Source organism: Peromyscus eremicus, chromosome 1, assembly GCF_949786415.1.
Source record: "Peromyscus eremicus chromosome 1, PerEre_H2_v1, whole genome shotgun sequence".
Taxonomy (NCBI): domain Eukaryota; kingdom Metazoa; phylum Chordata; class Mammalia; order Rodentia; family Cricetidae; genus Peromyscus; species Peromyscus eremicus.
Genome location: NC_081416.1, coordinates 105,964,279 through 105,978,181, shown reverse-complemented (window position 1 = coordinate 105,978,181; position 13,903 = coordinate 105,964,279).

The window sequence follows — 13,903 nt, the reverse complement described above, 5'->3', positions numbered from 1 at the left end:
TAGAAGATAAAGACCTTGAAATCTTCTATTGTATTTTATCGGGGCAGGAAGATGGCTGATTGGGTATAGTACTTGTCACCCAAGTTGATCACCAGAGTTTAACCCTCAAACTCATGGTAAAAGGAAAAAACCTGGAAGTTGTCCTCTGATAAGCACAAAGTATGTCATAGTACATGCACACACATATGAACATACTCAGATACATGCATGCACACACATACACATAATGATAGTAAATAAATTTTTTTAAGTTGTCAATAACACTTTTGTAAAGTGGTATGTGTTTTCAATATATCAATAGACTATGAGACAGAGGCACAGGTTGTGAACCAACAAAGCCTGGTAGATTCAGTTTAGGCAGGTCCAGTCCCGTCCTTCCTTCACCTATGCTGGGCCAAGTGTCTCAGCATAGGCCCCAGGCTCCAAAAAGTCAGCTCATGCGCTAAGGACAGGTCCTGATCCTACTGCCTGGGGCCCTCCTAAATAGTTCAAGCTAATCCACTGTCTCACTTATCCAGAGGGCCTGATCCAGTTGAGGGCTCCTCCGGTATTGGTTCACAGTTCACGTGTTTCTACTAGTTTGGCTATTTGTCCCTGTGCTTTTTCCAATCATGATCTCAATATCTTTTTTATTGTTTGTTTGTTGGTTTGTTTTATTAACAGTTCCCACAAAAGCTAAAAATGCTTAACTTTGTGCTTAGAGTCAGTTGCATGGACCAGCTGGTATGCCAATATTGTTCTCTAGACATGTTTTTAATTCTTTTATTTCTTCGCTTTCTCATTTGTAGAAGTCCACTTTGTCATTTAACAGTGGATATCTTGAAATTATCTTCAATAATGTACTGTAAAATAATTCATTATGTATTATAATTTTGTGGAGATTTAGTGGATCTTTGTTGACTAAAGCCTTTTATATCATTATGCCTCACACAGAGGCTAACAACAATCTCTAACTCCAGTTCCAGAGTGTCCAACACTCTCTTCTGGCCTCTTTTGCCACCAGGTATGGATGTGGGGATTTGCAGACAGGCAACATTTCATATACATAAAATAGAGGTTTAAAAGAATTATAATTAAAATGAAATTTAAAAAAATAACCTACATTGTTTTGCTACTTGAAGGCACAGAAACCTACTTCTCCCTTAATTTCCCTTTCTCTAGGCTTTCTTTATTTCCCTTTATCTCTGTCTGAATTCTTTAATTTATCTTTGAGCCCTTGCCTCCTTTCTTTCTAAGAGGAATAATAGAAACTGAAATAACAATGTCTAATTGTTAAATATTTCATATAATGCAATGTTTCCTTGTTCATCTGAGCTAGGCCTAGGACTCTGTCCCATGTAATCAGTCAGTGGACAGAGTAACTGCAGATGTAGTTTTCTGTGAAGGTCTGAGGTCTAAGGTTTGAAGGTTGACATGGACACCAATATCAGGCTTACAGACACTGAGAGATAGGATGGAGAGGAAAGCATCATGTCAGATTTCTGAACATCTTTCTTTGACATATGTTATTTCCCTCTTATCTTTCCAGCAAGAAATTGTAGCGTGGACTTAACCTCATGTTGTTAGGAGACTAAGACTTGCAGTCCCTTTGCTTGGGAACTTCAAGTCTAGGGCTTATCTGTACTACCAGAAGGGCAACGGATCTTTGGGCTCAGTTAGCCATATCTGTTCCAAACATTAACCTAACAATTATGTTCAGTATAAGCTTCATATGCTATTTCATCTCATTTAATTTTTACAATAAGCTTTGATATAGGAGTAAAAAGGAAATTATCTTCTTGTTTAATCAGATAGAAGCTTAGACATATTAATTTATTAACTATGGTATATTCTATGTGGTAGTATAGAAAATACTGGAGTGGGAACCCTTACCAATGTTTTATAGATTTATGATATTTTCTAGGTAGTCTATAGAGAATGGTAGTTTCCATTCTTTAAACTGTGTGGCAAAAACAACTTCCTGTGTCTTTATGCAAATTCATCCTATTTCCACAGCCACAATTATCACTCATCAATACTGAATGTCTACATTGTGCCAGGGACTGTGTCAGGAGCAATGCTGAAGATGTAAAGTAGTAGATATAACTTCTCTGAAAATAAATACCTAGATATATTACTCTGGAAGAATGTACAACTCCATTGGAAAAGGTCAGTTTAACCAGGATAAACAATGCTGATCTCAGGAAACTCATAAAATTCTTGAGGTCATCTCATTTATCACAGGAGCTAAATCTTCCTATTCTGGAGTTGAAAAGACTGAAATTCACTGCAGAGGACACTACACATTTGAGATAGTCTGTATATTTTAAAATGTTGTTTCTAACATTGCATTTTTCTCTCATATGAACAAAAATATAAGACAAGACATCAGAGTAGGCAGTTGGAGGAGACCAGAAAAGGTGTAGGGGGAGGCTCAATTAGTAGTAGATATTATTAAAGTACATACTTCCCTAAGAGTTCTTGTCTTTTTCCTTTTGAGAGAGAGACAGAGACAGACACAGACAGACAGATACAGACAGACAGAGAGACAGAGGGGCAGAGAGTCAGAGAGATATGCAGAGACAACAGGGATGGAGAGGGAGGAAGGAATATTTTTCTTCTTCTGGAGTTATCTTTTTCTACTCTTTTAGAAACCACAATCTGATAAAAGAAAAAAAGACTTGACTCTAGGCACATACATAGCTTAGATACAACTTCTTGTACACATTATATCAGCTTTATTCTGACAGCTCACTGATACAATCATACTTTGATATAATAGGAAACAACACAGGTATGATTTACCTTAGTAAAATTACATATTCACAATTATTTTTTCATCTTTCTAAGTTTCTCATTCATTAATTCATTCATTCATTCATCCATTCACTCCTTCTCCAGTATAATTAACTGTCACTTTGTATAAGTTTCATGTAAGTTAATTATGAGGAACATAGAGACATGTGAAGTTTGGAGACATAAGGAACAACAACAAACTTTGCTCTTAAGAACCAAACGAGCTTGCAGTCTAGCTACAGTGCAGGAATAGGTTAGCATAAAGCGTGAATGAAAATGAAAGATAAAGAACACACTGAGGGCCAGAGAGTCAGCCCAGGTTTCCTGGAAGTGACAGCTAATAAAATAAGAGCCCACCAGCATAGATAGTGGAACTGTAAGAGGGCAGCCATTTTGAATGGATGGAGATGTGAAAGAGAATGATGTAACATGAATTGCTAAATGATCTTATTAATAAAAATCCTGGAGCCAAATATTGGGGTGAAAGCAGAAAGATCAGAGAAGCAGAAAGAAGCCAGCCACATTCTTATTGCTGGGAAATCCTCAGCCCAAGAGAGTGCTTCTTCCTGTATACTCACGCCTATATAATCTTTCTGTGCCCTGCCATCTTACTTCCTCTCTCTTCCCAGCTACATCACTTCCTCTTTCTGCCCAGCTCTATCACTTTCTGTCTATCTGTATAGACCTCCAGATCTCTATAGATAACTAGTTTTGGGATTAAAGGCATATGCCACCATGCCTGACTCTTTTCCCAGGGTGGCCTTGAAATCACAGAGATCTAGATGAATCTCTGCCTACTGAATGCTAGGATTAAAGGTGTGTGCTACCACTGCCTGACTTCTATGTTTCATATAGTGTCTGGCTTTTTCCTCTGATCCCTAGATAAGTTCTACTGGGGTGCGCAAATAAAATATCACCACAGAATGACATATGAGCTAAGCTGAATTTGTTTCAATGTTGCCTTACTATCAGTGGAAAGGACATGTGTTTGGGAACATAGCCACGGACCATGACCTGGAGCACTCGAAGAAATTTTTATTTATCTTTTCAGGCAACTTGGGGTATATAAAATGCTTCTGCTCCTCCTGGTCTGATACCTGCCAAGAAATGTGGGATAGGAGTAGTTGGAAAGAGTTCCTGTATTCTGGCTAATCTAATATGTTGATGTGAGAGTATCCATAGTTATTACAAAATAGCAATCTACTACAGGCAAATGGCTTAATTGGACTTTTCGTACATTAATGACCAAGACTCACAAGTGTGGCATTTCCTAATAGAAAATCATTAATGCACTGGCAGCAAGCCATTTATTATGATACATTCTTTTGTTAAATTCTGGTATTCTTAAACATGTAATTTATAGGTCAAATCTCACACATACTGGGTTCAGAATAACTGAAGCAGTGCTGAAAGATGTATTGCTTATATCTGTAAGCTCATTAATAAGCTTAAATATGATGACTAGACATTGTCATAATCCAAATGGATTTCAATCCTGGTGGCTCTCACATAAACAAATGGCCACACAATGCTAGGCTTAGGTTTTCTCTTCTTATGCATTTAGTGCCTGAATTTTTGGACTCCATAAGTGGTTGCAGCTGTTATAGAATGAAACAATTTGAATTAAGGAAAGAGAACAAGATCAGTGTATAAACATCAGGGTCTCCTGGGGAGCTATTGCTTTAAAATAGTTCAGGAACCCCAAATGGTATGAATACCGTATAAGAAGAAAGGATGGAGGCTACCCATGTGTTTTCAGTTTCTTGAGCCCTTTCACTCCAGTCTTAGCTCTACAATATGCAAAATTTATATAAAGAAAAAGTAGTTTAAGTAGTCCTAATCTGAGAGATATATTTGGAGGGGAAAAATCACATATTTTTTCTTCAAACAGAAAACTGAGAACAGTATTTGGAAAAGAATTGAAATAGGTAAAAAGAAAATGACACAACATTGTACTAGCGAGGCATGAGGTAAAAAGATATCACAAAGTAGTAAGTTTGGGGTGATAATTTATTGTCTCACTGTTCTGCAAGATAAAAGGCTAAGATCAAGTATCCATGGATGTGATTCCTTTGAGGGGCTGAAAAGTTGAATCTGATATTTGAGTTTAGCTCATATGTTGTTCTCTTTCATATGCCTGTCCCCTCGGAATGGTTGCCTTCTTACACCTGAACATCTACTAAGACCTGGAGCTCTTGGTTCATCAGGTGTGTTTTCTGAGAATGTTTTGTATTCTTTGACTTTCATCTATGCCTCACTTTTACAAGGTGTTCTATGTTCACATCTCTATCCAACTCTACACTAATATACTGCATTGGAGAGTTCCCTAATGAAGTCATTTTAATTTAACCACTGTGAAAAGTCCTTGTCTACAAATGAAGTCAATATTGAAGTGCAATCTGTATCTTTAGAGACTCTCATATGCTCACTTAATGTAGACAGAGGACATTTGCAGCAGTGGAATAGGGAGCCAGACAACAAAAAGTGATTATACTGTAGTTGCTAGTGATGTATGACAAAGTTCTAGTCTTAATTCTGGATCCTAACATTTACTAAATGTTTCTTGTGAACTCGGACACTGTTAAATATTTTATAAGATAAATACCCACAATAGCCCTATTAAGCAGTCTGCTTCTCAACTACCAGTGAAATAGTAGAGACAAGTGGGGGTCTGTTTCCCAAGTATCAATGCTATTACACTAATGAGAGACAGAGCCAGGGTTAAGGTTAGCCTTAATCTTGATTAAGCTTAGAACTCATTTTTTTCCTTTTCTGCTCTGCATTGGCTTTAAGTTTGTTCTATCCTCTCTCTCCTTTTTTTATTCCAGTCCATTTGAAAAGTAATGTGTGCCAAACTGTGTCTATTTTTTGTTTAAATGTATTTTATTCACAGAAAGGGACTTAATATATTTTTGCATTACTATAGTAAAAAAGGAAAAAGGTGAGAATGGAGAGAAGAAATTAGAGGCAAATGTATTTGAAAACCAACTTCGACTTTGATAAAAGAGGCAAATGATTCATATAAATTGAATTGGCAAAGGGAAAACAAATGTGACCTAGGATGTCAGGTGACCGCAGTCAACAAATGTAAACTAGAAGTACAATTGGTACAAATTCTATTCAGAGAATTTTCACCTGCTTGGAATAAATGATTAACAAGATTCTCTTCTAAGCCTTTAATCTCGCAGTGTAAAATTATAACCCCAAAGATTTGAAAAACACTTAATGAATTATAATAAATAATTGCACAGTCCACCAGCTCACTAAGCCATTAGGTAACACACAGTGGTCAAGAAGACTAAATTTGTCTCCCACTTAGACTTTACAATGGGTTCTAGCAATCCTGCTAATTCTAGAGACCACAGCAAAATTAATAGTTACCCCAACAGTAAATAGTATGTACTTCATGATTTCAGATCATACGCCAAGCACCCATCTTCTGATACTTTCTAATCCTTCCTAACATTATCTAGGATGAAGAGAAGGCTTACGTATGCCATAAGATGAACTAAGTGTCTAATTCTATCATTGCAAAATTTATCTGGTTTTCCCACAAATAATTGAAAAGTTTCACCTATTGCCAATATTCCAAAATCTGCTGAAGAAGAATAAAAATAGAAAACCTTTACCTCCTGTACTATGGGATTGCTCTGCCCCCTCCTCTGCCTCATCCAAGCAGTTGATGTTACATTGCTAGAATATACTCCCACTCTTTTATATGCCTCACTTGGTAGAGAAGCAGCTGCAAGGCTTTTGGGTACTAGCTTGAGGTGCACAATGGTTATTGCTAATATGAGTATAGCCCCATCAGTGAACAGGAAAACCAACCAGTCACCTTAACTAACTATAAGGCAAAGACATTCACCTATCCCACATTTCCCTTTCCTATTGTTTATGTGTGGGATGGGGGCAAAGTGTAATTGTTTATCTTAACACTGTATTGATGCATTTTACAAAGTTCCTCTCATACTTTCTATGTCCTGTGGACCACTTTCCACTAGCCTATAACTCTAACATTAATGCTACCTCCTCTTAAGATGGTGTTAATTATATTACATTTCCAATAGGTACAGTGGAATAATTAGATAAAGTATGCAATAACTTGTTATCTCTTAATCTTTTATATGCACACAGCCCCTGAGACACCTAACCTCCCAACACAGCCAGTCTGGGTCTTGGGATCTGCATTTTAACAAAAGCCTAGCCCTGATCTTGTGCTGAGAACTGTCCTCCCATTCCTAACTTGTCAACCTTCACTCTGACTAGCACCCAGATTAATAGTTATTTAAATGCTGAACAATTATGACAGGTGATTAATTAATCTCAAGGAGCAGCCACTTGCACTGCTATTAATCAGCCCATCACCAGACAGAAGGAGAAGGAAAGCAATCTGTATTTGTTTCAGAATGGGCTAGGCAGGCATTACTCAGGCAATAAGAAAAGGTCATTGCAGAGCTGAAAGCACAAGGAATAAGTTTGGTGAGATTGATGAGAGAGAATTATTTTCTGTATATATTATACTGGGGGAAAAATCTGCTCAACACAGTGTTTAGAGAAACTTAATGCATAGAGAATGAATTTCTCCAGATGTGCAAACGACTTAAATCTTATACCCTGGGCATAAAACTGTTCTTTCTGAATTGCACTGTAAGATAAGGTGGTTGACTGTTGTCCCATCAAGTCTGCAAATACCATAATGATTTCAATTGTTGCATTGAAAATTACATAAATAATTCATTTATGCTTAGTGATCTGTGCCAGAAACCCACAAGTCACCTTCCATTTTCTGATTGTCCTTATTCACTGCAACCTGCCTCAATGCATCTCTTTAATGGCACTCAAACCTCCCCAGGGCCATTGTCATGTCACTATTACAATTACATACCTTATCAATTTTCTGTCAACATCAAAATAACCTTTTTCTTGACTAGTTGTTTAGTTTTCTATATTATCGTCTTGAGGTTTTCTGTTTCATTGTCTCCCTAAAATTAAAATTAGATAGTGGTAACCCTCTGATTAAACCTATAAATGAGATCCTGCTCTTCTGCACATAGCCCGTGATTATATTGCTCTGAGATCAAACTAATTTGCTTGAGTTCTACATCAATTTCTTCTTAGCTGCATGACTTTTATATAAGTCCCTGCCTTCACTTTACTTATTTGGACAAAAGAAGTGTTATGTAACTTGAATTGGTTAATGATTTGAGTGCACAGGAAGTTAGTTGCAGTGCTGTAGGTCCCTTATAAGTTGCTATTTAAAGCCATGGGCCATGTCTAATTTTTGTGACACACCATGTGAATTCTCAACCTCACACCTTTCTTCCTGAAGAAAACTCTCCTACTCATTTTAATTCCCTTTGAAAGCTTACGTTTTGTACAACACTGCTCTAGGAACATGGTTACTTCTGTAAGATGTTTGTCTTGAACTCCCACTCTAGGTCTTTGGAACTGAAACTCTTCACCCCTCACACCACCTGATGTTCCACTATGAGGTTTTCCTGAGTCACCTGAAACATGGGATTATTCTAAACATCACTGGTTATAGAGATTCAGATGTTTATGGAGAGGGATATTTTCTCCAATTATATTGCTATACACAATAAAATTATCACGTTAAAAAAATTAGAACTAATATGAGTGAGTGAATGCATGATTGTTTGAATGAATGAATGAATGAATGAATGAATGAATATTGGAAACATTTTCCTGTTGAGGAAGGATTATATCTGGAAGAATAATCATAGCTCCATCAACTAAAGATGAATCAGGGAGCTGAGACACTAACTGATTCAAAAGCTTAAATGGGCATTGACTCTCTTGGGCATTGCTGTAATTGGGCCTCTGAGAGAGTATTCTAGATTGGAATAATTAGCAACTTGAGACAAATTCTTTGAATCGCACTGTCTATTAAAATTATCGTCATGCAGGGAAAGTGCTAAAAAAATAAAACTAAATAAATGAGGCTTCCTTCTGGCAAATTGTCAGACGATGCTGCTCATTACCAGATTGCCTCTTTATGAGGCTCTTCGGAGGCACAAGGGACTATGAGTTATCTACAGCAGGGGGCAGGTAGTAATGGAAGCTTAAGATTCTCATTTAACCTAAGCTAAATACGGAGGGCCTCTTCTGCACAGATATGCCATCATGACAACCAAAGTGTTCATCTCTTACTTCTCTCACTTTTTTTTATCACCTTTCCTGTTTGATAGTAACACCTGTGTGCAAAAAGCACCTTTTGCCCTATTTTCCACATTAATTATAATTTATACAGCGAGCACTTGGGGTGTTGCAAGAACAAGCATATGACTTCAGGTGGGTAATAAACAGCAGAGGCACAAGAACTTTATATAAAAAGGATGCTATTTTCACACGGTTCAATTTACCCCTCCCTGTGTGGATGGGTTTAACTACATTAGAATGACTTTTTGCAAAGCACCTAAGGAGGTACTTAAGCTTAATTGTACCATGTGCACCATTCTGGAGTACTTAATCAGATGCAAACTAGGACAAAGACCTTTTGGATTTACTCTTTCATGGAACTTTATGTCTCAGAATTGTGTTACCAAGCCAAACCATATATTGAATACATATAATATTAAAAATTAGTTAAGAGAATCTTTCTCCTTAATAGTGATGACCATGAAGAAGATATGAAATAAAATATCTTAATTACATTAAACTGTTATAATATATCATTTACTAATTGTATGGGTACATATGATGTGCACACAAGTGTGTTTGCAATGGTGTACATGTGGAAGTCAGAGGACAATTTATGAGAATTGATGCTAGCCCTCCACCATGTGAGGCTCAAGGGTCAAGCTTGGGTCATTAACCTTGAAAGTAGATACTTCATAGACTGAATTGAGCAATTGAAGATGCCACCAAGACAAGGAGGTGGAGAAACAGAAGGAGTGGGAGAAGAGAAGGATGGAGAGGGTGAAGAGGAGAAGGGAGGTTGGAGAGGTAGAGAAGGAAAAGAGTCAGTATCTGTTCCTTATTTGTTCATAGGCCATACTTACAATTGGACTCTGAATGAAAATTAATGCTTTAAAACCAGAACAATAGCCTTCAAACTCACACAAATCGTGACATTTTCATCACAGAATTTCTAACATCTTCCTAACAACTGTATGGCTTAGGCATTATGGAAAGAGATAAAGCTGAGCATAGAGAGCTTATCTGAAGCCTACTCCATTTTCCATTTATCCTCACTTACCCTTTGTCTTTCATGATATCCTGCAACTGTTTTTTATCAGTGTTATGATGTTGTGATCAGCAAGAGGGCCATGAAGCAGCTGAGCCTTCACCTGGATCCTGTTTGTGAGGCATACTAAAAAATGCATATGCAGATAGCCTGAGAATATAATGATCTTGCTTCTTGCAATACAGACAAGTGAATAGCACCTCATGAAGTGGTGATTAGGATCAGATGTGTTTCACATGCCACACATCTCTGCTTATGAGATGGCACCCACAATTATGCGATCACCATGTCTTATATAAACAACCTCTAAGCAAGCATCCTAGTAAGAAAAACTTTGAACAGGAGTCCTCCACCTCTTGATAAGTTGGCTTTTCAAATAAAGTAATCTTCCTTGCCTCAAGGTTTGATTCTCAACAAAGTTTGTCTACCTGATGGTGAACGTGGATAGCATGGGTCTAGTAATAAAGGGAAGATCCATAAAACAAAACAAACCTAAGAAGAAAAAAATTGAATTGACAATTACACTATTATATTATCAGACTAATTACTGAATTTTACAGAAAATAAATAACTGAATTTTCATGAAATCCATTGACTACAATTGAGAAGAAGGTAACAGTCTGAATATTTTTCTTTATCTAACTAGTTGTGATATTCATAAATGGATATTCATAAACTCAATATATAGGTGGGTGAAAGAGATATGTAGAAAGGATCCTTATGATCTCTGCAATAAATGGTGGAGCAGAGAGTTTTATTCAGCATCATCAGACATTAGAAGTCATGTACAAATACCTATGACAAGCTGCATTTAAGGTTGCTCCCACACCACACCTAATTTCTCTATCCTACCTGATCCTGCATATCCTTCTCTAGGGTCTATCCTGGTGAGTCAAAATGGACCTTCCCTCAAAAGCCTCCTGAACCCATCAGATCGAGCTTGGGTTCCATCTCCAGTGTACCTGCTTACTCCGGCCACCCCTGACAACCTCTAAGATTCTGCCAGGAGCTGCCCTGCAGCTCTCCACCCACAGACCCTTCCCACAACACATTCAGTATCTCCATCCAGGCAGTCCTAGGATGTACATCTTACACAACAGACCTGTCCCCTCTGTCCACTTGACTTCATTCTACCCAAGCCATTTCCAACCCATAGAGTCAACCCCATCCACCTGTCTTTTCTTATGTTCCACCTTGGTCTGTCCATATCAGAAACAAAACTAAGTAAAGAAAATCACATACCCAAATCTTGCCATAAAATACCAACAACAATAAAGAGCAAGCCAATATCTGATTTTTTTTTAAAAAACCTACCAGTCTTGTAGAAATATTTGCCAATGAGAATTACTTAGATTAACATCAGGACACAGGATTTAAACTTCATGAAGAAAGTCAAGGAGTGTAAAGAAGACACAAAGAAACAGTTCAGTGAAACTAAAGAGAAAAAAATTGAGAATAAGCTCTTGAGTTATGTGCAATAGAGCACAAACATGAGGCTGAGGGAAATTATGAAGACCGAGGATATGAAAATGGAATTCAATAAAGTGATAGAAACATTGAGGAGGAACCAGGAGAAATGAAGATGGGATTGGAAAATCCAACTAAAAAAGTCAAAGAAAAGCTTTACAAGTATAATGAATTAAGCAGAAAATAGAATTTCAGGACTCAAGGATAAAGGTTCCAGACCAAACAAGCAAGGGATAGTAAAAACTAAAACGAAAAACACAGAAAAGAAACATGCAGGAAATATGAAACACCAAAACTACAACAGAAGTTTGAATTATAGGCATAGATGAAGAAAAAGAATCCCAAGTTAATGGCATAGACCATGTCTTCAGCAAGATCATAGAGAAAATTTCCCCAAACTGAGGAAAGACACAGCAAATACATACAATAAACACCAAATAGACAACGTCATATGTGAATATCCCCATTGAATAACATAGTTAAAACATTAAGCTATACAACAAAATGTATTGAGCTACAAGAGAGAAACACAAGTTACATATAAAAGAAAACACATCAGAATAGGAGTTGATTTCTCCATGGTAACTTTGAAATCACAGGAGCCTGGAATAATGCATTCCAAGTACTAAAAGACCATAACAACCAACTTAAACTAACATACACAATTGAAGGAACAAAAAAAAAATCTCTTGTCCCTTTTACCTCTCCCTCCTTTCTTGATTTTACTGGTTCAGCCTCCACATCCATCCATTACTATTCTATTTTCCTTTCCTGGGAAGATCTATCTATCCCCTTTACTCCTATACTCTAAGCACAACCTCTATGGTTCTGTGGATTCTAGCCTGCTTATCATTGACTTAACAAGTAATATCCACATGTAAGGAAAACATGCCATGTTTGTATTTATGAGTGTGTGATACATCAATCAGGATGAGTTTTTTCTGCTTCCATTCCCTGACCTGCCAATTTTGTTTTTAATGGCTAATTTTCCATTGTGTAAATATACCACATATTCTTTATCTATTCATCTACTGAGGGACATCTAGTTTTTTTTTTATTTTCTAGCTACTGTCAATAGAGCATGTTTAAACATGTTAACACAAGTGTCATTGTGGTAGGATGACTCTGAAGTATCCTTTGGGTATATGCCCAAGAGTGGTATAGCTAGATGTTGAGATTGATTGATTTCCATATTTCTGAAGAACCTCCATACTGATTTTCATAGTGATTGTACAAGTTTTTACTTTGACCAGCAATGGATATGTGGTTTCCTTACTCTACATCCTTATGAGTATGAGCTGTCACTTGTTTCATTGATTTAAGCCATTCTTACAGTCCTTTTCTACCTTGTGCTAGAAGTGCTATCTAGAGCAACAAGGCAAGAGAAGGAAATTACAGGTATATAAACAAGAAAGAGATCGTCATACTATCTTCACTTGCAGATGGTAATAAACTATACAGTAGAAATGCAAAAAAAAAAAAAATCTACCAGAAAACCTCTAGAAACAACAAACGAATACAGCCATGTGGCTGGATATAGAATCAACATGCATAAATCAATAGCTTTGCTGTACATCAACAACTAAGCAAGAGAGGGAGAAGTCATGGACACACTACTGTAGCATGAATCTTAAAGAGTCTTTATTAATAAAACAAACCCAGAGCCAAGTATTGGGGTGAACACTGGAAGATCAAAGAGACAGAACAAGCTACAGCTAACCTCACCTGGCCAACTTCTCAGCTGATCTTGTTTCCTCAGACTGGAAGCTTCTGTGTCCTCATCCCAGTGGCTCTCAGCTGAACTGCTTCCCGAAAGCCTGATTGCTTAACCAGCTAAAAATGCTTCTAGTTTCTGGTCCTCATGCCTTATATGCCTTTCTGCTTTCTGCCATCACTCCCTGGGATTAAAGGCTCTCTTTGTGGGATTAAAGGTGTGAGTCGCTATGCCTGGCTATTTCCAGTGTGGCCTTGAACTCACAGAGAACCAGAGGGATTTCTACCTCTGGAATGCTAAGATTAAAGGTGTGAGTGCCACCACTTTCTAGCCTTTGTATCTAGTGGCTGTAAAGCTTATAACTAATACAAGAAAAGCTATCCAATAACTATATACAATATATACATTCAAAAATTACATTAACAATGTCTAGTCTATTAACATTTGACAGATTCAGACAAAAAACTCCATTATATATATTAACAATGTCCAATCCAGTAACATTTGATAAACTCAAAAAAAAATCATTACTTATACTATTTAAAACAAGTAGATCCTTTTTAAAAGTATTTTTTTTTCTTTTCATAATAGATTCAGTAGTCTACCTTTTGTCATTTTTATATCTTCCCCTTTTTCTTTTTAGTGTAGATTCAGTGATCTACCCATTTATCCTATTATTTCTTTATCTTTTTCTCAGAGTAGATTTCAATGATCTACCTCAAATCTATATTCTCTTTTTT